This window comes from Mirounga leonina, unplaced genomic scaffold (genome assembly GCF_011800145.1).
Source record: "Mirounga leonina isolate KUSES-001 unplaced genomic scaffold, KU_Mleo_1.0 Mir_115, whole genome shotgun sequence".
Taxonomy (NCBI): domain Eukaryota; kingdom Metazoa; phylum Chordata; class Mammalia; order Carnivora; family Phocidae; genus Mirounga; species Mirounga leonina.
The window spans coordinates 86,607,618-86,619,390 of record NW_023270268.1 but is presented as its reverse complement, the minus strand read 5'-3'; the positions used below and the strand labels follow the sequence as shown (position 1 = coordinate 86,619,390).

The 11,773-nt window shown below is 43.3% G+C and overlaps 1 pseudogene; it reads right to left on the bottom strand.

Moving 5' to 3' along the window:
- Window positions 1–1,066: 1,066 nt before the first annotated feature.
- LOC118000850 lies at window positions 1,067–3,364 on the bottom strand (annotated as a pseudogene).
- Between the last annotated feature and the right edge of the window lie 8,409 nt (window positions 3,365–11,773).

The window sequence follows — 11,773 nt, the reverse complement described above, 5'->3', positions numbered from 1 at the left end:
GTCTACCAGACTGGAGAAATGGATGATTTGGAGAAATTTGTCATTTTCTCTGGGACCATTTGCAGGGAGGTCCTGCTGCCATGTCAGGGACCAAGTCTTGTCTTTCATCTCCAATTTGCCTGAGATGCTGTGGGGATCCACATGGGTGGCCCCAACAGTTCTGTGCCAGAAAAAAAAGCTAAGAGTTCCCAGATGTCACTTAACAGTTAGATAGCTAAAGGAAAGGTTACGTTGTTTGTAGAAGCCAGCTGGGCCCCCCTGTGGAAGGCTGTAAGGTGTTGCCAAAGTCCAGATGAACATCTGTGGGGTGTCAGATGCCAGAGTTCTCATCCTCAGAGTGAGGCAGACAGAAACTCATGCATCTCAGAAATGCTCTGGGCACAGAACTTACTCTAGGCCCAGCTTAGGATGGGGCAGTTTGCTAACTCACTTCCAATAAGTTAGATCTTAGATTTCTCAACAATTCCATTTGGAATCACTTTTTTTTTTTTTTTTTTTTTAGAACTGAAGCATCAAAATTTCCAAGTGACAGTGTTTCATTTGTGAGGGGCTTCTGAGACTTTCAGTCTCTTTCCTGACTTTGAGGATGCAAGGAATGCCCAGCCTCAACCTTTTCTCAATGGGTCTTGCCCATCCCACTTTCATTTTGGTTTTGGTAGAGGCAGAAGTGAAGTTGACCACAGTCTGGGTAAGGCACGAAGCTTCAGACTGCTCCTGGTATCTCCACCCAGTTGGCAAAATGAGACAACCCCATAGGATACCACGTGGTCAGTCCTGGTTTGAAAGACCCTGCAGGTAGAGGGTAAGAGGACTGTGATTTCTAAGTGGGAGGACAGTCTGTGCAGGGAGGGTGAAATGAACAAGCAAGCCTCCATGGTCCCCACCCCTGAACTGCAGTTTTAACCAAATGCTGGGGATTCCCTTAGTTTGAGAAGCCCTGCCATGGGACATTGGTGCCAAGGAAGGGAATGCACAATTTTCAGGGGAACAGAAACTTGTTCCTGACCCAGTCCTCTTTGATGGTGAAAAGAGACAAGGATGGTGCAGTCTCTAGACCCGTCTAGATTCACAGTAGAAAACCATGAGCAAGGTTAGAAAAAAAGGAATTCTCTTCTTGAAACTGAAGTTTAATAAAAGAACAGGTTTCTTCTCTGTGGGGACTGGCTTTTTGCACTTGCAACACTGGCACTAGCAGGTCCACGATCTGGGGGGAGATAATTTCCCTCCAGCCGGCTGAGCGAGGAGACGGACTGAAGAGGAATCCTGTGCTTCCAGCAATCTGGCCAGAGTTGCAATCCTCCCACACTGCAGATTCCTGAGGATGGGCCAGGTAATGTCTTCCTGGAGGAGACTTAGGAAGGTCTCATCTTTCCCATGGGCCTGGGACTCGGGCACCACATGCCCAGTGGAGTAGGTGTGAGAGTACCCAGGCTCTGGGAAGCTGGGCCTGGCTAGGGAGGGAAAATGGCACAGCTCACCAGACGGAATGGAGGGGCTCCCTGCCCAGGACACTGGGTACTGATCCAAAGCCATGGGACCAGGCCCATTCAAGCTGCAGTTGGTGGTACCATAGGCAAAAGATACTCTGTCTATGGCTTTGTCCATTGAGAAGAGAAACACCACTGATTTGGAGGCATGTCACTCTCATTCCTCAGAATCACATCTTCACTCTGGCTCAAGGGCTCAAACCCTGGGGGCTCTTGACATGGCTCAGAGCCATGGAGAAGTGATCACCCACTATGTTGTCAATGTCCCCTTGGAAATAGATGAAAAGAACACCTGGATCACCAAGGAAATGTTGAAAATGAAAAACAAAGTTGGGGGCATCACATTGCCTGATTTCAAGCTATATTACAAAGCTGTGATCACCAAGATAGCATGGTACTGGCACAAAAACAGACACATAGATCAATGGAACAGAATAGAGAGCCCAGAAATGGACCCTCAACAATGTGGTCAACTAATCTTTGACAAAGCAGGAAAAAGTATCCAATGGAAAAATAAAACAGTCTCTTCAACAAATGGTGCTGGGAAAATTGGACAGCTATATACAGAAGAATGAAATTCAACCATTCTCTAATGCCATGCTAAAGATAAACTCAAAATGGATGAAAGACCTAAATGTGAGACAGGAATCTATCAAAATCCTAGAGGAGAACATAGGCAGTAACCTCTTTGACATCGGCCACAGCAACTTCTTTCAAGACATGTCCCCAAAGGCAAGGGAAACAAAAGCAAAAATGAACTACTGAGATTTCATCAAGATAAAAAGTTTCTGCACAGCAAAGGAAACAGTCAACAAAACAAAGAGGCAACCCACAGAATGGGAGAAGATATTTGCAAATGACACTACAGATAAAGGGCTGGTATCCAAGATCTATAAAGAACTTCTCAAAAAACAAATAATCAAGTCAAAACATGGGCAGAAGACAGGAACAGACACTTCTCTGAAGAAGACATACAAATGGCTAACAGACACATGAAAAAATGCTCAACATCATTAGCCATCAGGGAAATTAAAATCAAAACTACATTGAGATACCACCTCACACGAGTTAGAATGGCAAAAATTAACAAGGCAGGAAACAACAAATGTTGGAGGGGTTGTGGAGAAAGGGGAACCCTCTTACACTGTTGGTGGGAATGCAAGTTGGTACAGCCACTTTGGAAAACAGTGTGGAGGTTCTTCAAAAACTTAAAAATAGAGCTACCCTATGACCCAGCAATTGCACTACTGGGTATTTACCCCAAAGACACAGATGTAGTGAAAAGAAGGGCCATATGCACCCCAATGTTTATAGCGGCAATGTCCACAATAGCCAAACTGTGGAAGGAGCCGAGATGCCCTTCGACAGATGAATGGATAAAGAAGATGTGGTCCATATATACAATGGAATATTACTCAGCCATCAGAAAGGATGAATACCCAACTTTTACATCAACATGGTTGGGACTGGAGGAGATTATGCTAAGTGAAATAAGTCAAGCAGAGAAAGTCAATTATCCATATGGTTTCACTTATTTGTGGAACATAAGGAATAGCATGGAGGACATTAGGAGAAGGAAGGGAAAAATGAAGGGGGGGAAATCAGGGGGAGACAAATCATGAGAGACTATGGACTCCGGGAAGCAAACTGAGGGTTTCGGGGGTGGGGGGTGAGCCTGGTGATGGGTATTAAAGAGGGCACATATTGCATGGAGCACTGGGTGTTATGCACAAACAATGAGTCATGGAACATTACATCAAAAACTAATGAAGTATTGTATGGTGACTAACATAACATAAAAAAAAGAACACCTGGGAATTCCACTCAGTCTTTATAGGTCTCTGCAGCTGAACAGCTATCTTCCTTATTTCTTCCATGGTAAGTGACACAGGTGACAGCCTAATTCCTGCCCACCACCTGAGACAGAAAGATGCTCTGGCCCGGCTGGGCCAAGGTGCGTCATGATGGCCAGGGCTGCCTGGCCCACTGGCGAGCCGCTCCAGTTCTGGGCCATCTCGTTAAGCCCCCAGGGGAGAGGTCTGGTCCCAGCAATGGAAAACTCTCTTAGAATCTCCTTGTCCTCAGATTTGGGCCCCAGTCGTCAATTCCAGAATAACAAAAGTCTCACTCAACATTCTCTGACACAGACGTAATGGGCTGTGGGGAAGGGAAGTGGCCGTGCCTGGTATGGCATCCACTTGGAAGCAGAGGTGGAGACTGAGAACACAAAGATGAGTAAGAAACAAAACCCCTCAGACCGGGGGTCAGTGCCTATCTTTCCTGGGGCCCCACAGCCTGGCAGGGCCCCGAGGCACATGCCCCTCTGTGCTGGCAACAGTTTTCCTTCCATGGCTCCCAGGACTGGGAAGAAGCCAGGCCTTGCCCTCCAAGCCCGGGGGCCTGCACCCCACACTGGCCACACCACGGCTGCCTGCTGGGTGTCTTAGTTCAGAGAGAGACATCTTTCTCCTTTGACTAGAGAATCTCCACACTTGAGCAGGGCATCTAGAAAGGCAGGGAAACTGTCCCTGAAATGTGCCCAGAGGAGGAAACACTCAGCTTCCTGCACTCAGTACGCCAAGCAATGTCTGCCCCAGGCAGTGATCTGAGCTCCTCCCCAGGAGCCCTTTGCAGCTGCCTCCAGCAGGCCACCTGCCAGGCCTTCAGGAACATAGGTGACACGTGAGATGACACCTTTTCTCTATTCTGGCAGCAGGAGGAAAAGGAACCAGGTGAGAAACTGCTTCTACCCCCCAGGTCAGGAGAGGGTCAGAGCAAGACAAGGCCTGTCCCATCCCTGCAGACAAAGTACATCCGCAGAGACTGCTTCTGCCTGGAATATACACACATGAGCCAGCAGTTTGCTTTCTGAAAGCTAATTATTTATTAATTACATATCGGAGAGTATGCCAGGCTGCCGCTGAACGGTGATGCGGTGCACCGAGTGGGTACCGCCTACCTCCCCTGGCTCTGAACGGGCCGCAGGCAGGAGCTGGGCGGGGGGCTCCGTGGGCCAGAGCCCACGTGTGGGGCCTGCCTAAGATGCAGACAGCCACATACCTGCATCGTGGGCTTCTGTGCAGTTTAGATGAGATGATAATTGTGAAAGCTTTTTGTAAGCAGGAAGCATAACAGACCATTTTAAATGTGGGTGAAGGTCCCCTCAGGGAAATCGGGAGGAAGAGTAAGGAAAGAGGGCTTCTGGACCATGCATTTTCTATCTTCCCCACCTAACTTGTCGTCATGTTTCAGGGAAATGCTTGCTCTATAGCTCAGCCGTGAAGGCTGCCCTCCCAAGCCCTGGCCTGGGAGAGCCAGGCCCTTCCAGCATGGATAGCCAGGGAGGGTTCTGTCACCCCGACCGACGTGAGGAATGGAAATGGCCCTGCCGCAGAGGAGGGAAGGACCGTGTGGTCAAAGTCTGATTTCCCTGGATTCGAATCTGGGCAGCACCTTTGGTCAATATTGATTTAAGTGTTGCTAGAAATGGGAGACTTTCATGGCAATGTGGGTCTCCTCTGCCACAGAACTAGTTCAAAAGCCAAGGTCTACATCCAGGAGTTTCTGCGTGCTTGCTCTGTGGTTTTTCCATGCCTGTACACACTAATCCTTGTCCAAGGCTGAGAATCTCCCAAGGCACAACCTGGTCACCGCCCTGCAGAGCCCCAGGAGGGGCAAGAGCTTCAGATGCCGTGCAAACATTGCTTGCTGATGGTTCTGCCTCCTAGGACCACACAGCGGATTCTTCCCCAGGATAGCCACTACTGCCTGCAGGACTCAGAACCCGGAGACACAGTGTTCTGGGCACCTGATACCATCCCACAAGTGGCGGGAGCCCACGGCAGCGATGCCATGGCCACCTAAACAAGAGCATTCCCTGCCCTTCCCAGCCTCCTTAGCAAAAGGGCCGAGCCTTTCTTGCAGGACTCAGGCTGCCACTGCTACTTGACTTTAACATCACGAGGAGCAATGTGGACCCCAATGCCCTTCCTCAGTACCAGGCAAACCAGCTAAAAAAATCAACTGCAAAAGGCTTATCCTTCTGGGTGCCTCAGTAGATCAGCCAATATTATATCCGTTTAAGAAATGTTATGTGCTGCGCAGTTCTGACTTTTGGAATCACATTAAGTCAAATCAAATCAACAAGGATGAGAGAAAAATTAGACTGCAAAGAGAAACAAGTTAGCATAACTGTATTTCAAAGGAATAACATAACCACACTGAAGGTGGGAAAAGAACTGAACCAGAATAACTTTTGAATATGGTTCTTTGTGTGCTCTCAGTCTAAAGACAAAAATAACTACAAATATTCAATGCTAGATAGAAAGGGGTTTTTTTTGTTTGGTTTGGTTTGGGTTTCTTTTTACAGGGATAGGAGTTATCAATTCTAAATCTACCTTCTGTGAATTGTAGGATTGAGCAAATAAGTAAAGGTATATGAGTTAAGTTTCTCACTTTTGGAGAAAGGAATTACAACTAAAGAAAGAGGAATGAGGGGAAGAATGACCCCTGGAGTGATGGATTGGAAGGAGAAGTATCAGTTTCAATGTGTGGTTTTTAATATAGATAGAAAAATACAGTACTGGATATGTGTGTGTGTGTTTACATGCCTCCTCTCTGTCCACCTGCAGGCTCTGTAAGCAAAGACAGCCCATGGCCATCAACACACCTAGCACCTAGGTCTTGGTCTTTAAATACCATTCCTCATTTTAAGGAATCAAGACCCTTCCTTTGGAGAAATGGCTAATTCAGGGCTGGGGAAGAGAAAGTACAAAATGAGCCTGGAATATTTTGTGCCGGAAAGCAAGAAAGTGCTAAAAAAAAAAAAAATGGTGAGGATATGACCATTCTCTCGCTCTCAAATAAATAAATAAAACCTTAAAAAAAGAGAGAATATATGGGCATTCTTTGTACTATTGCAACTTTCTATGATTGTGAAATTTTACCAACATGTCAAAAGTTTAAAAATAAATAATAAGTTCAACAAAAGCTATATTTTATGCAAGGAGCCAGCTTGAAAGGAGCCCCCACTGGCCAACTCTGGGCTGACTGGAGCATCAAAATAATAATAGCAATAGAATATTTATGTAATAAAAGAAGAATCTGAGTCCATACAGACGTAAATAAATGAATAAATTAAAATATGAGGAAGAAGGGAAAGTCCTTCTTTACAGAACACCAACTAACATCTGTAGAAGGAGTGATGGTGTCAGAAGAATCACCATTTTGCAACCATCAGAGTCATAACTGATTCTGTCAAGAATCATCTCCATGGATACTAATGCCAGTGGGTGAAAGACCGATGAGGAACAGGATACTTCCCTAGTCTCAAAGTATCCCCAACAAACTGTTTATTAATTACAAAGAGAAAATCAGTAACTTTAGAGTGGATTAACGTAACAGACACCACCTTAAATAAGTAACCAAAGTTAGCATCACCAATAATGGGATAAACAGAAATCCTGTACCTTCTAGAGAAGAACACAACTATCACTTCTAGGGTCTTCCTGGCAAAAATACAAAAGCTAAATCTAATCATGAGGGGTCCCAAACTGAGGTGTGTTCTACAAAATAACTGTCTTGTGCTCTTCAAAAAACATCATGAAAGACCAGGAAAGGCTAAGTAACAGTTGCAGATTAAAGAAGAGTAGAGACAGGACAATTAGGTGCAATGTGTCATCCTGGACTGGACCCTGGGCCCTGGGGAGAAATGCTATAGGATGTGAGGGGGATAACTGGCAAAACTGGAATGTGGAACCGAGGACTAGATAATAGGATGTACCAATGTCACATTTCCTGATCTCGATAAATATACTGTGGTTAGGTAAAAGACAATTCTCGTTCTTAGGACACACACACTGAAGAATTCATGGATAGGGGTACATGATGTGTACAAATCACCTTCAGATGGCTTAGGGGAAAAATACAGAATATAATATATATTAGAATATATAGACAAATATAAACACAAATGGAATAGAAACATATGGAGAGAGCATACTAATGATGAAGCCAAAAGAAAAATGTTAACAAATGGTCAATCTGAGTCAAGGATATATGGGCATTCTTGGGGCGCCTGGGTGGCTCAGTCAGGTAAGCATCTGACTTTGGCTCAGGTCATGATCTCAGGGTCCTGGGATGGAGCCCCGCCCTGCATAGGGGCTCCACGCTCAGTGGGGGGTCTGCTTCTGCCCCTCCCCTCACTTGTGCACTCGCTCTCATTCTCTCGCTCTCAAATAAATAAATAAAACCTTAAAAAAAGAGAGAATATATGGGCATTCTTTGTACTATTGCAACTTTCTATGATTGTGAAATTTTACCAACATGTCAAAAGTTTAAAAATAAATAATAAGTTCAACAAAAGCTATATTTTATGCAAGGAGCCCAGATACTTATTTAAAAACATAGCTTGTACACTCTTGTGCCCAACATGAAACTTTTACTAAATGTGAGCTAGCTGAATGAATGAAAGAAATGTGCTTTAGAAAGTAACATTAGGTACCTCTTTTAAGATGGCAGAAAAAGCACTTCTGTGCCTTCCAAATTACCATAAAATGACAGAAAAGATGTGGGGTTTTTTTAAGTATAAAACTATACTTATAACTGGAAGGGAAAAAAGAACAAGTACCACCAGCAGATCAGACATTTGAGGAAATTCCTACAGATGGGCTTGGACGGGGGAAGACAAAGCAAAGGAGGGAGAAGCAGGGCGGCTGAGAGAAGAGTGGTCTTCTAAGGAACCTGAGAAGCTCCAAGTTCAGAGCCAGATAGCTAACCCAGGGCGTGGACATGGGCAGGGCATCCACTGGGCAAAATGTTGTCTTGAAGGCTTCTTCATGTGTGTGGAAGTAACATACGGGGCACTTACAGCACCAAAGAGCGGGGTGGTAAATGGGCCTCTGGGGTTGCTCAGTTTCTACATCGTACATGGACGTGGTACTGTATTAATGCTAAATAAACTGTGAAAAGTTTGAAATGTGCACTTAATCCCTAGAGCAGCTATTCTCAAACTTCCTGGTCTCAAGGCCCCTTTACATTCTTAAAAATTATTGAGTGATATGGAAATGCTGGGGTTTGGAGCGAATGTCAAGGAAGAATTCTTGAGATGTCTTCAGTGCAAAAAGTGGTTTTATGAAAGCACAGGGACAGGACCCACGGGCAGAAAGAGCTGCAATGGGTTGTGAGGCAATTATATACTTTCAAGGTGGGAGGGGGTTAGGGGTAGTGTTAAGTCTCTAAGGAATTTAGAAGTAAGGTTTCCAGGACCTTGAGGGGGTTAGCTATTGTTAGAAAAAGTCATTTATTGGGTTAAGCATCTGCCTTCAGCTCAGGTCATGATCCCAGGGTCCTGGGATTGAGCCAGGCGTCAAGCACCCTGCTCAGCGGGGAGACTACTTCTCCCTGTCCCTCTCCCCTTCTCCTTGCTTGTGCTCTCTCTCTCTCTCAAATAAATAAATAAAATCTTAAAAAAAAAAAGGAAGAGTCATTTATCACTGTCTAGTAAAACCTTAGTCATGAAACCCTTCAGATGTGTATTAGTGGGCCATGTGCTTGGAGGATGACTGCTAACATATATCTTGAGGGGGTAGAGATAAAGTTAGTTTCCAAAGGAATTGTTATATGTTAAAGCAGGCTTACAGGATCCCGGAGGTCAGGATAATGTTAAGCTAAGACTGCTTTCTGCTCTTAGCAAAGTATTAACATCAAGGCAGTTGAGTTCCTAGAGGAAAGTCACTCTGTCTGTTTCAAGGACTTGTCAATAGGCTGTAGGCAGTAAGGAAATTTAATTTTTTCTTTTGCCTTTGTTTCTCACATCACTGAGGACCCCAAAGAGCTTTTGTTTGTGTGTGTTATATCTATCAATATTTACCATATCAGAAATTTAAAGGGAGCTACTTTTAAATATTAATCACTCAAATATCACAGTAATAACCTCATTATCTGTTCAAATAAATGCCCTGTTCTCAGGAAAAATAACTACTGTCCAAAACAAAAACATTTAATAAAAAGAGGCCTTGTTATACATTTTGCAGATCATTCTAATGTCTGGTCTGATAGAAGACAGCTGGATCCACCTATCTACTTTTGCATTCTATCTGTTGTGAAGTATTGTTTTTCGAATACATGACAAAAATTTGGCCTCCCACAGTTCTACAGTCAGACAAGGCAAGAGTAATTTACTACCACCGGTCCATAAGTGAAAAAAATGACTGCCACCCAAAAGATGAGAATCACAAAACAGGGGGACATGCGACATAAGACACAGCTATAGTTGAGGCCCCTGGGTGGTTCAGTTGGTTAAGCGGCTGCCTTTGGCTCAGGTCATGATCCCTGGGTCCTGGGATTGAGCCCCACGTCAGGCTCCCTGTTCAGCGGGGAGCCTGCTTCTCCCTCTCCTTCTGCATCCCCCCTCATGCACTCTCTCCTCTCTCTCTCTCTCAAATAAATAAATACAATCTTAAAAAAAGAAAGAAAGAAAGAAACAGCTTTAGCCACACAAGAGCCAGAAGAAAGAAAGGAACCATGAAAGAAATGAAGACCCTGTTGCTCAAGCAGCAAAGCTTTAATAACTTAATAGGATGTTTTCTTCTCCACGAGTCCAATAACATCACTTGGTGATTCAGTTAAACACACACACCTCACTGTTATAAATGCTATTTCTAGGTTTTAAATTTTTATAACCAACCATTACAAATGTGGAAATGTTCTTTATAATTACAGAAAAAGATATAAATTTTATAAACCTCGACAAAGTAAAAATAATAATCCAACCAACAAAAAATGAGAAACGAAATGAAGGAAATGGATAGAAGAGTAAATGTGCCAATGTCTTCTTTTTTTCAGCTCAGGAAGCAATAAGTAAATGATTAATACATGGATAACTTGGTCAAGAAATTGAGGTACAAATATATGACTTAAAGGAAATGAAAACCAGAAATCATAAGCAGTGAATATCTATGGAAAGTGTGGGTGAAGGCTTTAAATTTTATACCATTCTTAATTGTTTGAATTGTTTTTTACTGCATGGAGTACTTCTGTGATAAAAATACTAACTTATTTTTTATGTAAAGAAACAATTAACAATTATTAGAAATATTTTTAAAGTAGAATGGGTTGGGGCGCCTGGGTGGCTCAGATGGTTAAACATCTGCCTTTGGCTCAGGTCATGATCCCAGGGTCCTGGGATCGAGCCCCACGTTGGGCTCCTGGCTCGGCAGGGAGCCTGCTTCTCCCTCTCCCTCTGCTTCTCCCCTGCTCATGCTCTCTCTGTATCTCTGTGTCTAAAATGAATAAATAAAATCTTTTAAAAAATAAATAAAAATAGAATGGGTTTTTGTGCTGACCTAGAGTTAGGAATCCTGTTTTTAACTCATCTTCATTTTTTGCAGTGCCAGGAGAAGCCCATGGTTTCGATCACAGTTTAAATGTGTTGGATGGACGGGTTACTTAAAGAGAGTGAAGCCTTTCATAAAATTAATGTCTGTTTTAAAATCTATATATCTTCTAAGAGAAATTAAAATTTGGTTTTGCTTTGTATTGCTCTTGACTGATAACTGCTTAAAATAAACAGGGAAAGTTACTGAGTCGTGGCTTTCTGCTTTAAGTTAAATTCTATAAACACTGGGATTCATGTTAGAGCAAATTTCTCAGCTGCATCAGATGTAACTAGTGAGGGCTCCTAGGCCACCACCACCTTCCAGTTCATCAGAAAGCACCTGAGTCCTATAACTGCTCCCAGGGACTGTTTAGGAAAAGAACACAGCAGACTTTTTTTACACAGACCAGGGCTTTTTACACCACTATCTTTTCTCTTTCTTTATGTCTGTGAAGAAGAAAATATTCACACAACAAAATAAAAACAAAGGAAATGTAAATAGGACCTTTCTCCTGAGAAGTAAAAACACCTGGCGTTTCCTATTGAAGACTTTTGCCAAACTATTCTAAAGCACACCACCATCACTACAATCAGCATAGTCCTTTGATTAGGTATTAAAACTCACAAAGAAAAAAAAATTTTAAGAATCAGATTCACTTATACTTGATAATGATTGAAGAGCAAAAAGAGAATGAATTATACTTGGGCATATATATTTCTTTAAGTCCTACTACAATTATTTAATATTCTGTGAATATAGAACTATCTAGTGTTTAAATTGTTATCCCGATGAGATACATTTTGGCCAGAGAAAGGTTAAAATGAATGGAAAAATATCCACCCCATAGGAAGTCAAGACGTTCAATCAGGCCAGACCAGGGTGTAAGCACCACCTAGTGGCACCTTCCTC